Source organism: Lycorma delicatula, chromosome 7, assembly GCF_047948215.1.
Source record: "Lycorma delicatula isolate Av1 chromosome 7, ASM4794821v1, whole genome shotgun sequence".
Taxonomy (NCBI): Eukaryota; Metazoa; Arthropoda; class Insecta; order Hemiptera; family Fulgoridae; genus Lycorma; species Lycorma delicatula.
In genome coordinates this window covers 140,519,857-140,537,669 of record NC_134461.1, presented here as the reverse complement: position 1 = coordinate 140,537,669, position 17,813 = coordinate 140,519,857, and the positions used below count along the sequence as shown (strand labels likewise).

Sequence of the window (17,813 nt, the reverse complement as noted above, 5' to 3'; positions counted from 1 at the left end):
TAGAAAAGGAGGACGGGGGAGGTCTAGGACACCTGTTTTAAGTATATATATATATATATATATATATATATATATATATATATATTTAAGTAATATATATTACTTCATTTATATGAAGTAATGTTTTTTGTGCATGTTCCTTGTATTTTGAAGATATACACTCAGTCTGTCCATGTAATATTAACTACAGGTACTGTTATTTAATTTTATACTCATGGGTTTATGGGTTGTTTGATCAACAGTGTTTTATTGATTTGTCTTATAATGTAAATCTTTTTGTTTGTGTGTAATTTTGAAAGCTACACACAAAAAATCTTTATGAAGTTTTATCGGTATACAGAAAGGTTGTAAATTACCTCCATATTTTAATTTGCTATAATTTTTATATTTAGTGACAAATGTTTATATGTGATGTTTACAATATAAGAGATCACCTATTTTATTAATACATAACATCAGCACCAGCATTTCTCATGACTGTAAGTTTTGAGAATGTTTACAAAGCATTTCAGCATGAACTCTGCAGTGGAATATTGATCAGAATGCATCAAATTTATATCAACACTCGACTAAGAATTAAAAATGTAATAAAACTTCTACATCCACTTCCTTAAGAAAATTTTGCAGGGTATGACTTCAGGTTCAAGTAAAGCCCACACCATTTATAAAACCTCACAACCTGGATGTAGAGGGTTGGCATCAAGCCAATATGATTGTTCTACAGATCATATTGGCTTTACATGGCAGTTTGTAATATTCTTAGGATCAAATACAGCAATATTTGATGAGTGGTCCAGCTACCTGCTGTAATGTAATATAATTTGTTTGCATCAAAAATTAATCTAAACATCAGGAAAAGATTTTTGAAAGTGTATGTTTGGAGTGTCGCTTTATATGGAAGTGAAACTTGGACGATCGGAGTATCTGAGAAGAAAAGATTAGAAGCTTTTGAAATGCGGTGCTATAGGAGAACGTTAAAAATCAGACGGGTGGATAAAGTGACAAATGAAGAGGTATTGCAGCAAACAGAAGAAGAAAGAAGCATTTGGAAAAATACAGTTAAAAGAAGAGACAGACTTATAGACCACATACTAAGGCATCCTGGAATAGTCGCCTTAATATCGGAAGGACAGGTAGAAGGGAAAAATTGTGTAGGCAGGCCACGTTTGGAATATGTAAAACAAATTGTTAGGGATGTAGGATGTAGGGGGTATACCGAAATGAAACGACTAGCACTAGATAGAGAATCTTGGAGAGCTGCATCAAACCAGTCAAATGACTGAAGACAAAAAAAAAAAACAAACGACATCAACGAAGTTCGAAGTTAATAACATGCAATTAAAATTGTCCTAAAAAGATCACTTGAAAAGACAGAAATTAAGCCCACAAAACCAACACGATTAAAAAAAGTAAACATAAATGGTAATAAATTCAAAATAGTAACCCATTTAAATACCTCGAACAAATAATAACAAACAACCTAAATGAAAAAACCTTGATTCAAATACAAAGAAACAAACTAACTAAAGCTCAAAAATTAACCTGGTATGCTTGCAATAAAAAAATGTCCATTAATAAACACAAAAATAAGACACTACAACACAGTTATAAAACCAGAAGCCACTTATGCAGCAGAAACACTCTACCACCTGAACAAACAATCAAACACAGACTTCAGAAAATCAAAAGAAGAACTGGAAGGACCTGCATCGATAAAAAGTACCAGAAAGACAGGCAGTGGTGGATTGTGCCCAACAAATTCATTTACAAAGAGTTAGAACCCGTCACTGATATCACGCATCAGAGGAGAACTAAGATTTTTTGCACATGTCATGACGATGCAAGATTCAACCTTCTGAAACGGCTAGTACAGTAGAATCTTGACTTGAAAAACACCAAGACAAGATGCACAGGTTTCAGAGAAATAAGAGAGGATCTGAAGGAAATTGGCCTTTATCAGAAGACACCACAGATGATAAAATTAAACAAGAAAATCAATATAAAAACACTCGCTTCACACTCACAAAAAAACACAACACGAACATTTTCTAAACTAGAAAGGGCACAAAGATCAGAATGTATGAAAAAGTACTGGGAGGACTGCAAGGCCCAAACACTCCTATCGTAGAGACTTGGATAATGGACCGACTAAAGTGATCCTATGTAGTTTAAAAGATAATAATAAATATATATAAGTTTAATAACAACAAATTTAGAAAATGTTCAAGAATAAAAAGTGACAGCTGAAAAATTCTGACATTCTTTTTTAATAACAAAAAAAAAAATTAAATTAATATCATGGTATGAAAATAAATGTCAAAGAAACAAATGTAATGAAAATAAATGACAGTAGGCAAACAAATGTATTTTCAAAAAAAAAATTATGTAAAAGATTGAAGGATAAAAAATAAATATCTTGCATATTAAAAAAATTGTGCTGAAAAAATATTTCCAATCAATGTGAGCGTTCTACTGAACAGATAGAGTTTATTTTTTTTTATTCTGCTCAGAATGACTCAAAGATCAAATGGGTTGGCGGTGAGAAGTGTTATAAACAGAATTGGTTTTACACAGTTTTATAAATATATAACATTATTTTTTAATAGCAATGCTGTGGAGTAGCACGGGTCCATTAGATTTTTAGCTGATTTTTAAAAATATATAACTTTATAAAAATAATACTGGAGAACAGTAAGGCGCCACTGGTTTATTGTAAATAAAAGGTGAGTGAGACTTAAATAAACGTTATATCTGCCATGTATTTTACTCTTTTATTTTATCTATTTCAGAAATAACAGAATGATACCCAATTACAGTTTCTTGATGTTAGATGAATTTTATACTGTAAAAATAAACTCCAAGGTTTTGGAACCCAAACCCAAAACCTTCCAGATTACAGGCAGAAACACTACCGCTCTGCCATGGAAGTTGACGGAATGAAACAAAGATTATGAGACATGGGTGTTAAACAAAAGAGAAGAAAAAAAAAAGCTAGAAAAAATGTTTTACATGTAGACATGAAGAAGGTCAGAGATAATTTAATAGACAGACCAGATTAAAAATGAAAAAGTAATGGGGAAATTGAATGAAAGCAAAAGCTTAATATTTTCAGAATATTAAATCTAGAGTACGGATAGGGTGCTCAACATGAGAAGAGGGATACATAAAACAATCTATAGAAAGTGCAAAAAACAGAGGAGTACAATTGAAGGAGTAAAACATTATAGATGATCTATAAAGAAATGGTAGCTACCAAAAAATCAAAAGTTTTAGCTGAAAATAGATGGAATGAGAACGCTGACATGGTAGAAGAGAACTTAGCTCAGCTCAGACAGCTGTATGTGATGAAAATTATAATATATCGCAGATAAAAAAATTGCCTGATATGACGATGTAAAGGTTTTTTTTTTATAATGGCAAAGTCTTAATTATAAGCTGCTTCACCTGTCTCTCTTTTTCTTTTTTTTTTCCTGTTTAGCCTCTGGTAACTACCGTTTAGATAATTCTTCAGAGGATGAATGAGGACGATATGTACGAGTGTAAATGAAGTGTAGTCTTGTACATTCTCAGTTCGACCGTTCCTTAGATGTGTGGTTAATTAAAACCCAACCACCAAAGAACACCGGTATCCACAATCTATTATTCAAATCCGTGTAAAAATAACTGGCTTTACTAGGACTTGAACGCTGTAACTCTCGACTTTCCAAATCGGCTGATTTGGAAAGACGCGTTAACCACTAGACCAACCCAATGGGTTGCTTCACCCGTCTACACAGCGAATACCAAACTTTGAGACATTTTTGGATTTTTTCTACCTAATTAAGCGAGATCTAAACACCAATGTTTTGAATTTTTTATCATCGTTTTATACTGATTTGTAATACAGGTCGACACATGTGCAGTATAAATAATTTTGAAAATTCAATTTTTACAGAAAAGTTTGCACTTTTTATATAAAAAAAAAAATCTGTGATTTCAGTTTCTCTTAAAGAGAAACTGACTGACAATATAAAAAATTTAGGAGAAATTACTGATCAGTACTGTATAATTCTTGCATAAATGATAAGTATAATTTTTTGTCATAGGCAATTATTCAGAGACAATGTAGGTCTTTTATAACTGCTGATTATGACAGTGGTTGGGTAAAAACAGTGTTTATTGTAATGAACAAAGGTTGTCAGTATATTGTACTACAAATGCACAAAATGGCTAAGCTTTATTATATTTGATTAGAAAACAAAATTTTTGATTATTATCTTTGATTTTCAATAGAAAAATGTTAAATAAATAAATCAGATAATAATGTAAGCTATGTATAGTATTAAAATGTAATAAGAACAGTCATATTTATAATCGACAATCTGGAAGCAAGATTAATAACATGAGATTATTCTATGTATCATCAAATCAATTTTTCTTTTTTTTATTAGTATGCAGTTCACATGTAAATTGCATCCACTGAAGAGAATATTTCCTAGCTTCATGAAAAGCATTTTCTCTTGTAGGATTAGGAAACGCTATTGTATTTAACCAATCTCATAATTAGTTGTAATACAAGGCAGCCTACAAGTCACTGAAGGTTGTCTATGACCAAGAATTATATATAATCTTAACTTTTAAATATTTTATACTGCTTATTAATTTCTCTATAACATTTTTTAACTAATTAAAACAAATCTAAACATTTTTCTATAATAAGACCTGTCTGTATTAAATTAAATTACTATCCGTAATTGTTCACTATTTTTTTATGAAAAAAACAATTTACGCATTACAACTTCAATTTAAAATTTACATGTAAACAACAGTTTAACCAATAAATAATCAAAATTATGTTTAATATTTTTCTTTTAAACATTTTTATTGGTCCTTGAGGAATTGTGAAAACATATGACAAACATGAGAAATTGTATGATTCTGGTTGAAATTAATTACAAATAAAGGATCTAATTAAATGTTTTTTTTAAAAACATTTTTCCCCTAAAACAAAGAACAGATTTTCATCAACGATTAACAATGTGGTAATCTTATTTCTAACCTAAATTACAACAAATTTGGACCAAAACTATTAATACAAATTATGTCACATAACATATAACAAATAAGATATAAGATAATTTAAGATTGAATTCGCTTAAAATCGCGCAGTAAAATAAAATATTCTGTTACTGCATACAAATATATTTCAAAGATTTAAGGATGAAAGATTATAATTGCAAATCATATAATTAACAATAATTATAAATTGGGTTATAGAAGGAATATTAATTTAATTTAGTAACAATGGCTTAAAACCAAGAAATAGTACGGACCATTTAAATAATGCTAGGTTAAGACAGTTTACTGACCTAGTTGGATAAAATCTAGTGATGAAATTTGAAGCGACCTAACAAACAATTAAACAATAATTCAAAATAAAACACACACTGATTGACATCTCATTACGTGCTACACTTATTTATTTACGTATTAAATATAAAATTCAAGTTTAGCTCAAATCGGCCTACTCTTCAAGTGACCCTAACCTTTCTTAACCGATAGGGGAAATCTGAAATGCAAGACGAAACAAAACAAACTAACTCTGTAGCATTAGATCACATAATTTCTATTCATACAATTGCGGATAATAAACCGCCGTCGGCTAAAAATAATCGTCAGATAGTCCTTGCAGTTAAGTATTAAAGATGACAAGATGAAATTTCGTACCTCATTTGGGTCCATTGATCTTATCGATGCAGTCGTTTAACGAATGTTTTTAAAAAAATAAATAAATAAGACCGGTAGATAATACTATACTTCATTTTATTAAATTAACACTAAAACTAAAATAAAACCATAATAAATAATAATTACTGATTAACAATAATATAACAACACATGTATGCCTGCCATCTCTCGACCCTTTATTTTGAGCATTTCAGACAACACTAGCGCTAGAGCTTCTTTGACCGAAAACTAAATTACTTCTGTAGAGTGTCAGCATACGATATTGTCATTTAAATGTAGCTCCCAAAATTCGCAACAGTATCTGATAAGCAGATTGTGTTTAATATCCGTGATTAAACAAAAGTACTACTATTCATTATTTTTTATAAACGTCAATTGTAACCGTGCTATTAAACATTTAGCAGTGTGAAATACTGCAGATATTGTAAATTTAAATTAAACCATGGTTGACACAATATAACTTATTCAGGTCAAAATCAAATCTCGGGATAACTACCGAATTATGTTTATTTTTATATTAACTGTACTTCATACGACAATCAAAAGAAAAACATCTCATATGCACCTACTTAAAATATAGTCATTTTTGAACATACATTATTTGTATTTGCTCAAATTCTCGTTTATTGTATCCAAAATTGACAGAAAAAAATCATAATCGCAAAAGAACATAAATAAAACTGAGATAAAAAAGTTGAGAATTTGCTCAACAATAGTTTGTTAAATTGCATTCTGTCAAAGGATGAAATTAAAAGTTTATAAAATAATTTGGAATATTTACGCTAAAACATGAAAATTTATACGTTTTAGTACAATTAGCAAAGTAACATGTTTTTGGTAAACATTTTTGTAACAAATAATTCATTAATCTAATATAAATATTAAGGTTGAAAAGTAACTCATCAGTAAATTATGAATAGATATAACTACTACATTATTACTTGTTAAAAAAAATGTTCAAGTACTCAAGGATCATTTATGATAAATGAAAAGGCGTCATTAGATGGAGGTAACTCAATTGTCAAGCAGATACTATCATTCAAGTATTAAGTAAGTAATTAAAAATAAAACAAAGGATAAATACACAAAATAAAATTCCCTATTCTATTCAACTGTAAAAAGATGGGAAATAAAAACTTCAACAAATCTGCTTAAGATACCAAAAACAAAATTTAGAAATAAACGGTTAACTTTCACAAATGATCTGTATTACTATCAGAGATCTAGAATCAATTCAGAAATAGAAATATTAAATAAGATAATCATCAGAACAGGTCTACAAATTTCTATTAAAATACAATATGTATGACTATTTATAAAACCACACCCTAAACTTATGAAAACAAAAACAGAAAAGTCAATCAATTCAGATACCTAGGTGGAACATTAGAAGAAAATAGACTAGAAATGAAAGCTATAGAAGAAAGAATAATAAAAGTAAATAAAGCCTATCTATTAACTGAAAACATTTACAACAAAAAAACAATTACCTAGAAATGCAAAATTAAGAAAACATAAAACAGTGCTAAAACCAGAAAGTTTATATGCCTTTTAATGCTTATCTCTTCATAATCAATATTAAACATCTGTTTGGTCCATGTAAGGCAACTGTCAAAAAGTAACCCTAGAAATTTAACATCAGTAGAGAAGCAGTTGGCTCTCCACTGAGCAGGACTTGTGGAGTGAAATGGTCTTGTAGATGAGAAAAGATTACACATATTGTTTTGTCTGGTGAGAAAACAAGAAATACTTTACAAGTATTTTAATACCTAAGAAGAAGCTTCTTCTTATTATTTTGACTTAGGTGATGATAACGCAAAAGTGCTTTTCACCCACCCAAAAAAAAAAACATGTTTTATTTAATTCAGTAATATTGTAGGAAGCTGTTAAACAGCTCTGAAAACATCTACAGCATACACAATTTCTATGAAATTCAAAACAGTGTAACTTTTTTTTAAATAAAAGTATACAGTTTAACCACATTCTGTTATATTGAATAAAAAATAATTAAGTTGAAAAAATAAATTAAATTTTTTTTTTTGTCTTCAGTCATTTGACTGGTTTGATGCAGCTCTCCAAGATTCCCTATCTAGTGCTAGTCGTTTCATTTCAGTATACCCTCTACATCCTACATCCCCAACAATTTGTTTTACATACTCCAAACGTGGCCTGCCTACACAATTTTTCCCTTCTACCTGTCCTTCCAATATTAAAGCGACTATTCCAGGATGCCTTAGTATGTGGCCTATAAGTCTGTCTCTTCTTTTAACTATATTTTTCCAAATGCTTCTTTCTTCATCTATTTGCCGCAATACCTCTTCGTTTGTCGCTTTATCCACCCGTCTGATTTTTAACATTCTCCTATAGCACCGCATTTCAAAAGCTTCTAATCTTTTCTTCTCAGATACTCCGATCGTCCAAGTTTCACTTCCATATAAAGCGACATTCCAAACATATACTTGCAAAAATCTTTTCCTGACATTTAAATTAATTTTTGATGTAAACAAATTATATTTCTCACTGAAGGCTCGTTTCGCTTGTGCTATTCGGCATTTTATATCGCTCCTGCTTCATCCATCTTTAGTAATTTTACTTCCCAAATAACAAAATTCTTCTACCTCCATAATCTTTTCTCCTCCTATTTTCACATTCAGCGGTCCATCTTTGTTATTTCTACTACATTTCATTACTTTTGTTTTGTTCTTGTTTATTTTCATGCGATAGTTCTTGCGTAGGACTTCATCTATGCCGTTCATTGTTTCTTCTAAATCCTTTTTACTCTCGGCTAGAATTACTATATCATCAGCAAATCGTAGCATCTTTATCTTTTCACCTTGTACTGTTACTCCGAATCTAAATTGTTCTTTAACATCATTAACTGCTAGTTCCATGTAAAGATTAAAAAGTAACGGAGATAGGGAACATCCTTGTCGGACTCCCTTTCTTATTAGGGCTTCTTTCTTATGTTCTTCAATTGTTATTGTTGCTGTTTGGTTCCTGTACATGTTAGCAATTGTTCTTCTATCTCTGTATTTGAACCCTAATTTTTTTAAAATGCTGAACATTTTATTCCAGTCTACGTTATCGAAAGCCTTTTCTAGGTCTATAAACGCCAAGTATGTTGGTTTGTTTTTCTTTAATCTTCCTTCTACTATTAATCTGAGGCCTAAAATTGCTTCCCTTGTCCCTATACTTTTCCTGAAACCAAATCGGTCTTCTCCTAACACTACTTCCACTCTCCTCTCAATTCTTCTGTATAAAATTCTAGTTAAGATTTTTGATGCATGAATAATTAAACTAATTGTTCTGTATTCTTCACATTTATCTGCCCCTGCTTTCTTTGGTATCATAACTATAACACTTTTTTTGAAGTCTGATGGAAATTCCCCATTTTCATAAATATTACACACCAGTTTGTATAATCTATCAATCGCTTCCTCACCTGCACTGCGCAGTAATTCTACAGGTATTCCGTCTATTCCAGGAGCCTTTCTGCCATTTAAATCTTTTAATGCTCTCTTAAATTCAGATTTCAATATTGTTTCTCCCATTTCATCCTCCTCAACTTCCTCTTCTTCCTCTATAACACCATTTTCTAATTCATTTCCTCCGTATAACTCTTCAATATATTCCACCCATCTATCGACTTTACCTTTCGTATTATATATTGATGTACCATCTTTGTTTAACACATTATTAGATTTTAATTTATGTACCCCAAAATTTTCCTTAACTTTCCTGTATGCTCCGTCTATTTTACCAATGTTCATTTCTTTTTCTACTTCTGAACACTTTTCTTTAATCCACTCTTCTTTCACCAGTTTGCACTTCCTGTTTATAGCATTTCTTAATTTCCGATAGTTCCTTTTACTTTCTTCATCACTAGCATTCTTATATTTTCTACGTTCATCCATCAACTGCAATATATCGTCTGAAACCCAAGGTTTTCTACCGGTTCTCTTTATTCCACCTAAGTTTGCTTCTGCTGATTTAAGAATTTCCTTTTTAACATTCTCCCATTCTTCTTCTACATTTTCTACCTTATCTTTTTTACTCAGACCTCTTGCGATGTCCTCCTCAAAAATCTTCTTTACCTCCTCTTCCTCAAGCTTCTCTAAATTCCACCGATTCATCTGACACCTTTTCTTCAGGTTTTTAAACCCCAATCTACATTTCATTATCACCAAATTATGGTCGCTATCAATGTCTGCTCCAGGGTAAGTTTTGCAGTCAACGAGTTGATTTCTAAATCTTTGCTTAACCATGATATAATCTATCTGATACCTTCCAGTATCGCCTGGCTTTTTCCAAGTGTATATTCTTTTATTATGATTTTTAAATTGGGTGTTGGCAATTACTAAATTATACTTCGTGCAAAATTCTATAAGTCGGTCCCCTCTTTCATTCCTTTTGCCCAGCCCGTATTCACCCACTATATTTCCTTCCTTGCCTTTTCCAATGCTTGCATTCCAATCTCCAACTATTATTAAATTTTCATCTCCTTTTACGTGTTTAATTGCTTCATCAATCTCTTCGTATACACACTCTACCTCATCATCATCATGGGCGCTTGTAGGCATATAGACGTTAACAATCGTTGTCGGTTTAGGTTTTGATTTTATCCTTATTACAATGATTCTATCGCTATGCGTTTTGAAATACTCCACTCTCCTCCCTATCTTCTTGTTCATCACGAAACCTACTCCTGCCTGCCCATTATTTGACGCTGAGTTAATTACTCTAAAATCACCTGACCAAAAGTCTCCTTTCTCTTCCCACCGAACCTCACTAATTCCTACTATATCCACATTTGTCCTACCCATTTCACTTTTTAAATTTTCTAGCCTACCAACCTTTTTCAAGCTTCTAACATTCCACGCTCCGACTCGTAGAATGTTATTTTTTAATTTTCTGGTGACCCCTTCCTTAGTAGTCCCCACCCGGAGATCCGAACGGGGGGACTATTTTATATCCGGAATATTTTACCAAGGAAGGCGCCTCCATTATTGCTATGTGAAAATGCAGAGAGCCACATTTTCTTGGAAAAAAAGCAGCTGTAGTTTTCCATTGCTTTCAGCTGCGCAGTACTCAGAGGACTGAGTGATGTTGATACGGCCGTTTAAGTCGTCCTGACTCACACCCCTAACAACTACTGAAAGAGCTGCTGCCCTCTTTCAGGAATCATTCCTTAGTCTGGCTCTCAACAGATACCTCTCCAATATGGTTGCACCTTCGGTCCAGCTACTCTGTATCCCTGAGCACTCAAGCCCCCTCACCAACGGCAAGGTCTCATGATTCATAGAGGAGGCAAATTAAAATAATAATAAAAATATAGAAATTGAATATTTTTCGTTTCATAACACCTGTTATTGTATTTTTTAATATTAACTTTTACAAATTTCCTAAAATAAAGTAGTAGTACCTCAATTTTATCAATTTATATATTTTTTACATTCATTCTTACTCTTCACAAATTAATTTTAAAAAAATTGACAATTCTTTTTTATTGTATGTAGATAGTTTCTCTTCTGATCATTGCTGTTTTGAGACAAAATAGATTTAGTAACAAGAAGTTATCACTCGTAACACTGAGTAGGCCAAACATATAAGTCTGTTCATTGAAAACAAAAGCACAACCAACATTACCGTCATGTTTCGACCCATCAGTGTATACCACCACGTCTGGGTTCGACTTGGTGAGGAGAAACTGAAACATCTGCTGGAAAACAATAGGTGACGTTGATAGTTTATCATACGTTGTTGTAAGATCAAACGTAAAATTTACATGGTTTATTCTCCACGGGGGATTCGAGCACGGACATGATGGAAAGAACGAGGGAGTGCCAACATTCATATGCTGCAGCAGACGTCGTGTACGGACACCCACAGGCGCAGTACAAAATGGACGGTATTCATACTTTCTCAAACTAGCATTCTTAAGAACTGGGTCAAAAGCTGGGTGATTCGACTGTCCGCTGAGGCGAGCAAAATAATATAGTAAAAGCTGGTCTCGTCTATCCCAAAGTGATGGTTCACCACAGTCTACAAGTAAGCTTGTGACAGGGGCTTGACCTAAACGCGCCTGTGGCAAGCCGAAGGAAAGCATGATGTTCACCGTCCAGCATTTTAAGCACGGATTGACGAGCTGAACAGTAGGCGACACAACCATAATCTAAACGGGAACGAACAAAGGAATAGTAAAAACATATCATACATGACCAATCGGCTCCGCAATTGGTGTTACTAAGGACTCGCATCATATCTAAAAGTTTGGAACATTTTATTTTTAATTCTTTTATATGTCTGACCCAAGTAAGACGGCTATCAAAAAATAAACCTAAAAACTTGACGTAAGGAGATAAGCTCTCCGTTCAGAAAAACTTGCGGAATAGAAGGGTTTCGTAGCCGAGAAAAGACTACACATTTTGTTTTGTTGGATGAAAATGTGAAACCAGTAATCCTGGACCAAATTTCAAGGTGAGATGTAGTGTTCTGTAGTAGTCTCTCTGCTGTGGGTGTAGAACGGCTCGCAATGTAAATAGCAAAATCATCAACAAATAGAGAACATGAGACAGGAGCCTGCTCACAATTGGTAATACTGTTTATGGCTACAGAAAATTAATACACCACCTTGAGGGACTTCAGTCTCCAAGATGACACTACTTGAGAGCGAATCGTCCACACGAACATGAAACGTTGAGTGATTTAAGAATCCACGGATAAAAGCAAGCATATTGCCCTTGATTCCCCATTCTTTGAGGATGTTAAGAATACCACGTCGCCAGGCCGTGTCGTACGCCTTTTTTATATCAAAGAAGATAGCGACGACGAGGTGCTCGGGGTTTAAGAAAGCGTTTTGTATGGCTGTTTCCATTGACCATTTAGTCAATGGAAGATCGTCCTTGTCGGAAACCACACTGTTCTGGAGATAGATAGCCATATCTCTCCAAGTACCATGTAAGCCTGCGGTTTACCATTCTCGCCATTATTTTACACAAAACGCTTGTTAAAGAAATAGGGCGGTAGCTTGACGGGTTGGTTTGTCTTTACCAGGTTTTAGTACTGGTATAATAAATGCTTCTGACCAGCCGGAAGGGTATACTTGTTCAGAGAATAAACCATTGTAAATATTTAAAAAATGTTGTAGTGACGAATTAGGAAGATGTGAAAGCATGGCAAGTGCGTATAACAATTCCTTAAATATGAATGGGGTGTTTAATTCACCAACTGAATAACCAATGTTTAACGATAATACTTCTATCTATCTTGTACCTTTGAAAATCGTTATTATATGATGAAGTGAGAGACACCGAGCAGAAAGATTTTGCTAAAGTATGTAAAAATTTATCAAGATACCTAATATCAGTTTTTGAAAATCTACCTGATGTAATTTTCAAAAACTGATATTATGTTATCTTGATAAGTTGATATTTTTATAAATATTATACTTTTTATTATAATGGTTAGGTTTCTGCCAATAAAAAATATATTTAAAAAATTTTTCAAAAGTTCCTGTTTATTTTGTCATCTGTATTTAAAATTTCAAAAAATTGTCATTACTTAGCGTAACTTTAAAAAAAAATGTTCTACTAAGTTTTAATCAAAAACTAATGTTTGTCTTGCTAGATTTTTTTTATAGAGAAACTATATCTTGTACAAACACAAAATTGTTAATAAACCCAGGGAAATAAAAAGCTTATTTCATGATTATATTTTCTTACACATACTATAAAACTTCCCACATCTTAAAATTATTTGTAAATAACAGACAATAAAGTAATAATAAAAAAATACCAAACAATTTTCTGTGCTATATATTAGAAATTAAGATTAAACTGTTACATTTGATTTGTTGTCACTCAGGAAGTAATTTTTCATATTACACTATAGCAACAAGCCCGTTTCCAAATAAAGAAATAAACACAAATTTTCATTAAATATTTTTACACATAAAACTTACATTCATTCAATCTGAATGTGCTCCTTCATTGTTTGCACACAGCTTTGTCAGTCGCCAAATATGTTAAGACAATCTATTCAATGTTTAAGATATTGAATGATCAAAGTCATATAAACAGTTTAACAGCAGTTTTCAGCTCTTCAACATAGCCACAAATGAGAGGTTTTTTCTTTGATTATATCCCAGATGGAGTTGTTACAGGTTAAGTCACAATAGTCATTTCATTGTTCTTTTTCTAAATTTGCATGGTACCCACCATGAACAGATTTTACGGTAACCAATTATGAAATAATGTATCCAACTCCTTCTTTTGTTATGCGTATCTGGATGATGATGAGTCATTGTGTGATGGAATGGTCATTTTGAATCGATTTTTAATGCTTCTTATCAATCAAAGAAACCGACCGCCCACTGTTTCTGTTTACTCGCTTCTAATGGACAAAATTTTATTACCCGTCTACTCACAGTACTTCGATCAACAGTTTTATCACCATAAACAGCTTTCATACGATGATGAACATCACTAGTATACACTTTTCTATTGTTAAATATTCAATCACTGAACTTTGTTTTAGAGAACTGACATAGCAGGCATGCATATTCGACTCCATAACAATGGCAACTGATAGAAAAAGAGGGGACATGGATGAACAAGTTTTGGAATGTTAGTAGTAGAGGAAAAGTTGGCAGCACCTGTTGCTTTGTGCAAAATTTTATTCTCTGTTATGTTCCAATGTACATTACATTTCAACTGTCATTGTTTATCTAAATTTAATATGTTCAGTATAAATAATAAGTAGACATTAGTGTAGGTTCCAATATTTAGATTGGCATTGTATGGGTTAAAACATGCATTAATAAAATTGAATCAGAAATAAATTGATTTCCAAAAAAAAAAAAACATTTATTGGGATTCTAAATTAAAAGACAATTTATAAATGAAATAAATATTCTAATAATTTGTGTTTTTTATAGACTATTTATATTAGAGCATCTCCTCTTTTTTTTCCTTAATTTTCAATATTATTTGACATAATGATATAAAGATAATATACAAAACAATACCTTTGCTGATTTATAACCTAGCATGCTTCACTATACCTTCTAGCCAGCCAAATTATTTTCTAACAGTACATAAAACTGTATACTACACTTATACATATCAAACAATAAATTAAAAAAAAAACAATTTTTAAATAATGAAATCGCATACTTGGCTAAACGATAAACTTCAAGGTCTTCACCAGATCCAATGCCTTTTAACTATTTTTCAAATTCACCATACCAATTATGTACTACTGACAGAGGACACACTATGAGTACTGTTTTGATATTAATATTTTCATTTGTTAATATTGCTTGTAGCAAACTTAAAACTTGCAATGTTTTTCCAAGATCCATACGCTTTATTTATTAACAGTAAAATAAAAAAAAATTAATTATCCTCCTGTATTGATCTGTATTACTAACCTGATAAATATGACAAGTAAATATAATTAACAACCGATTACCCAGAGCTTATTAAAATGAGAACTCTATCAACAAGTTAAAGAAACACATTTCAGACATCACTGAAATTTAAAAACATTTGCCTTCGCACATTAACCATTTATCATTCACACACAACTTAAATCTATATAAATGAAATAGAAATAAATAGAGTTAGAAACAATTTTTTTATAACAGAACACACTGAAATAGCAAAAAAAAAATATATATATATATATATATATATATATATATATATGTATGTATTTTTGATTAATGATGAATGGTTAATTTTTAAATTTCAGTGATGTCTAAAATGTGTGTAGTTTAACTTGTTGATAGAGTTCTCATTTTAATAAGCTCTGGGTAATCGGTTGTTAATTATATTCACTTGTCATATTTATCAGGTTAGTAATTACAACCTGACCCAATACAGATTAATAACAGTTGTGACACACACACACTCTCACCTCTCTCATGAAATTAACAAGAGACAAAGCATGTTTGTTACAATATCCAATAATTATAAATACTTACATGATCTGGATATTCAATCTCTTCTTCTATCTACACAGAGTGTAAACAATTAATTTCAAGTTCATCGGTTTTCATGTTAAGATTAAACTGTGGTGAAACTTCATCATTTAATGAGATCTCAGATTCCTTTAAAAATAAGATAAAAGAAAAAACCTTACAAAATTTCCAAAATCAGTAAAATGGCTAGCCATTTACATTAACTAAAAACACCTGCAGTAAAAAGGTAAGATCACTCAATGCCAGACTAAGACTAGAGGTTGGGAGGTGCTTCAGCAGGAACAGTCGCTTAGCGACCATGAAGTAATCTATTTTGAACTGGGGGCCTCATGGTCATGAGGGGTTGATGTATAAGTAAGAAGAGTGATTAGTGTGTTGGGCATTGAGTGGGTGTAACATATTGTACAAGAGTGTTTAGGTCACCTCAGTGGCATTTCGCCGCCGTTTTTAACGGAGGTAATTTTGAAGGCTTGCCATATGCCGCTGGAGAAGGCATGACCAATAGATAAACTTGTATATTGGTGGTTGCCTGAGGTAGCGGCAGCTAGAAGGCCTGTTTTGGTGTAATAAGCGTCTACAGCAAGCAAATCATAGAGATGCGATGGAGGAGATTGATTTGGCACTGGAAGAATTAAAGAGGTGTCGGAAAGCTTTTAAGAAAGAAATTATGAGCAGTAAGAGAGAGAAGTGGCAGGGGTTGTGTGATCACCTTGATAGCGACATATGGGGAGACGCCTTCAAGATTGTTAGTAAAACGTTCAGGAGAGCGTTACCTGAATTGTTACCTGACTGCGTGGAGGTACTGTTCCCCAGGAGGCCATGTGAGGTATTGGAGGTGGTTGCTGCGGCAGAGATTCCTCCATTTGTGAGATGGAATTAAGAAGTGCGGTGATGAAAATCAGTACGCGGAAAAGTCCGAAGAGAGATTATTAGCATCAGTGGCTAGGTCCGTTGTCTTGTACACTGTTCCAGCCTGGAGGAGAGCATTAGATAAGAAGATTGTGAGAATGAGATTGCTGGTCTCAAAACTGGTCGTACCAAACAGTTTTGACGGAAGCAACTTTAGTAATAGCGGCCATGCCAACTTTAGATCTGTTAGCGAAGGAAGTAGTGGAGAGATCAGCGGGTGTGCCAAAAGGTCAAGATAAGCAAGATACGTTCATTGGGAAAGGACGCAGATACGGAGCTGGACGAGAAGGCTAATCTCACAGATCAAACCATGGCTGGGCAGAAGGTATGGCAGTTAGCCTATGAGATGATGGAGTTCCTGTCCAGTCATGGCTGCTTCAACAAGCATCTGTGGAACAGAAAGAGGAGGAGGTCGGATGGGTGCCTCTTCTACGGAGAGTGATGCAGTGGAGCAGCACACAGTGTTCCACTGTGTCAGATGGGTGATGGAGAGGAGAGAGATGGAGCATGTTATTGGTGTGATCACCACAGATAGCGTGGTGGAAACGATGTTTTTTAATCGGAAAAATTGGGACACCATTTGCAATATGGTCATCGATATAATGAGAGCTAAAGCTAGGGAGGAGCTGGAAGATGAGGAGGATGATAGGGAAATGGAGATTTGGGGTTTCTAGATTACGGGTTAGGTGGATAGCCCCTTTCTGGAGGCATGGAATGCCGAGGTGTCTTACAGCCGATGAGTGAATGAGGACTCCAGGGGATTTGTTAAGGGGTTAAAATGAAAAAAACCAGAGTGCCGGGTGAAAGGTCATCTAGGGGGCCCTCCTCTTTCAGGCAAGGCATTAGGAAAGACCCAGTCCTGGCCTACCAGGTGGTACCCAGTGCTGGGAATGACATAGCCAGATCCAACATTGTCACTCAGGAGGTTAGAGGCAAAGGCACCCTTGGGATTGAGTCGTGCTTCATCGGTCTAGGTCTGGTCCCAAGAGGAAGGGATGTAAAAAAAGACTAAGACACTACTGCACAATCATTTCATTGGAAGCTCTATATCCAACTGAACATCTGACATTTGACAACAAACTTCTAATTAACAAAAAATGAATACTCAGAAAAAGTCTTTCAGCCCATCAAAGACAGAAAAGAAGACACAATAATGAATGAACTTTACATGAACATGGAGAAAATATTAAATTTA

At 33.1% G+C, this 17,813-nt stretch overlaps 1 long non-coding RNA gene across 6 annotated transcripts in view; it reads right to left on the bottom strand.

The window, feature by feature from the left end:
• The window catches only part of LOC142327443 (uncharacterized), a 42,638-nt gene that overhangs the window by 15,080 nt on the left and 9,745 nt on the right, over nucleotides 1–17,813 (bottom strand). For 3 of the 6 annotated variants that reach the window (XR_012756988.1, XR_012756987.1, XR_012756986.1), the window contains exon 1: nucleotides 5,707–5,939. The exons of 1 other annotated variant lie outside the window; for it this stretch is intronic. This is a non-coding gene — a long non-coding RNA (uncharacterized LOC142327443). Of the gene's footprint in view, nucleotides 1–5,348; nucleotides 5,676–5,706; nucleotides 5,940–15,712; nucleotides 15,839–17,813 lie in introns of those variants that run through there. 2 more of the 6 variants (XR_012756990.1, XR_012756989.1) reach the window with 2 other exon arrangements.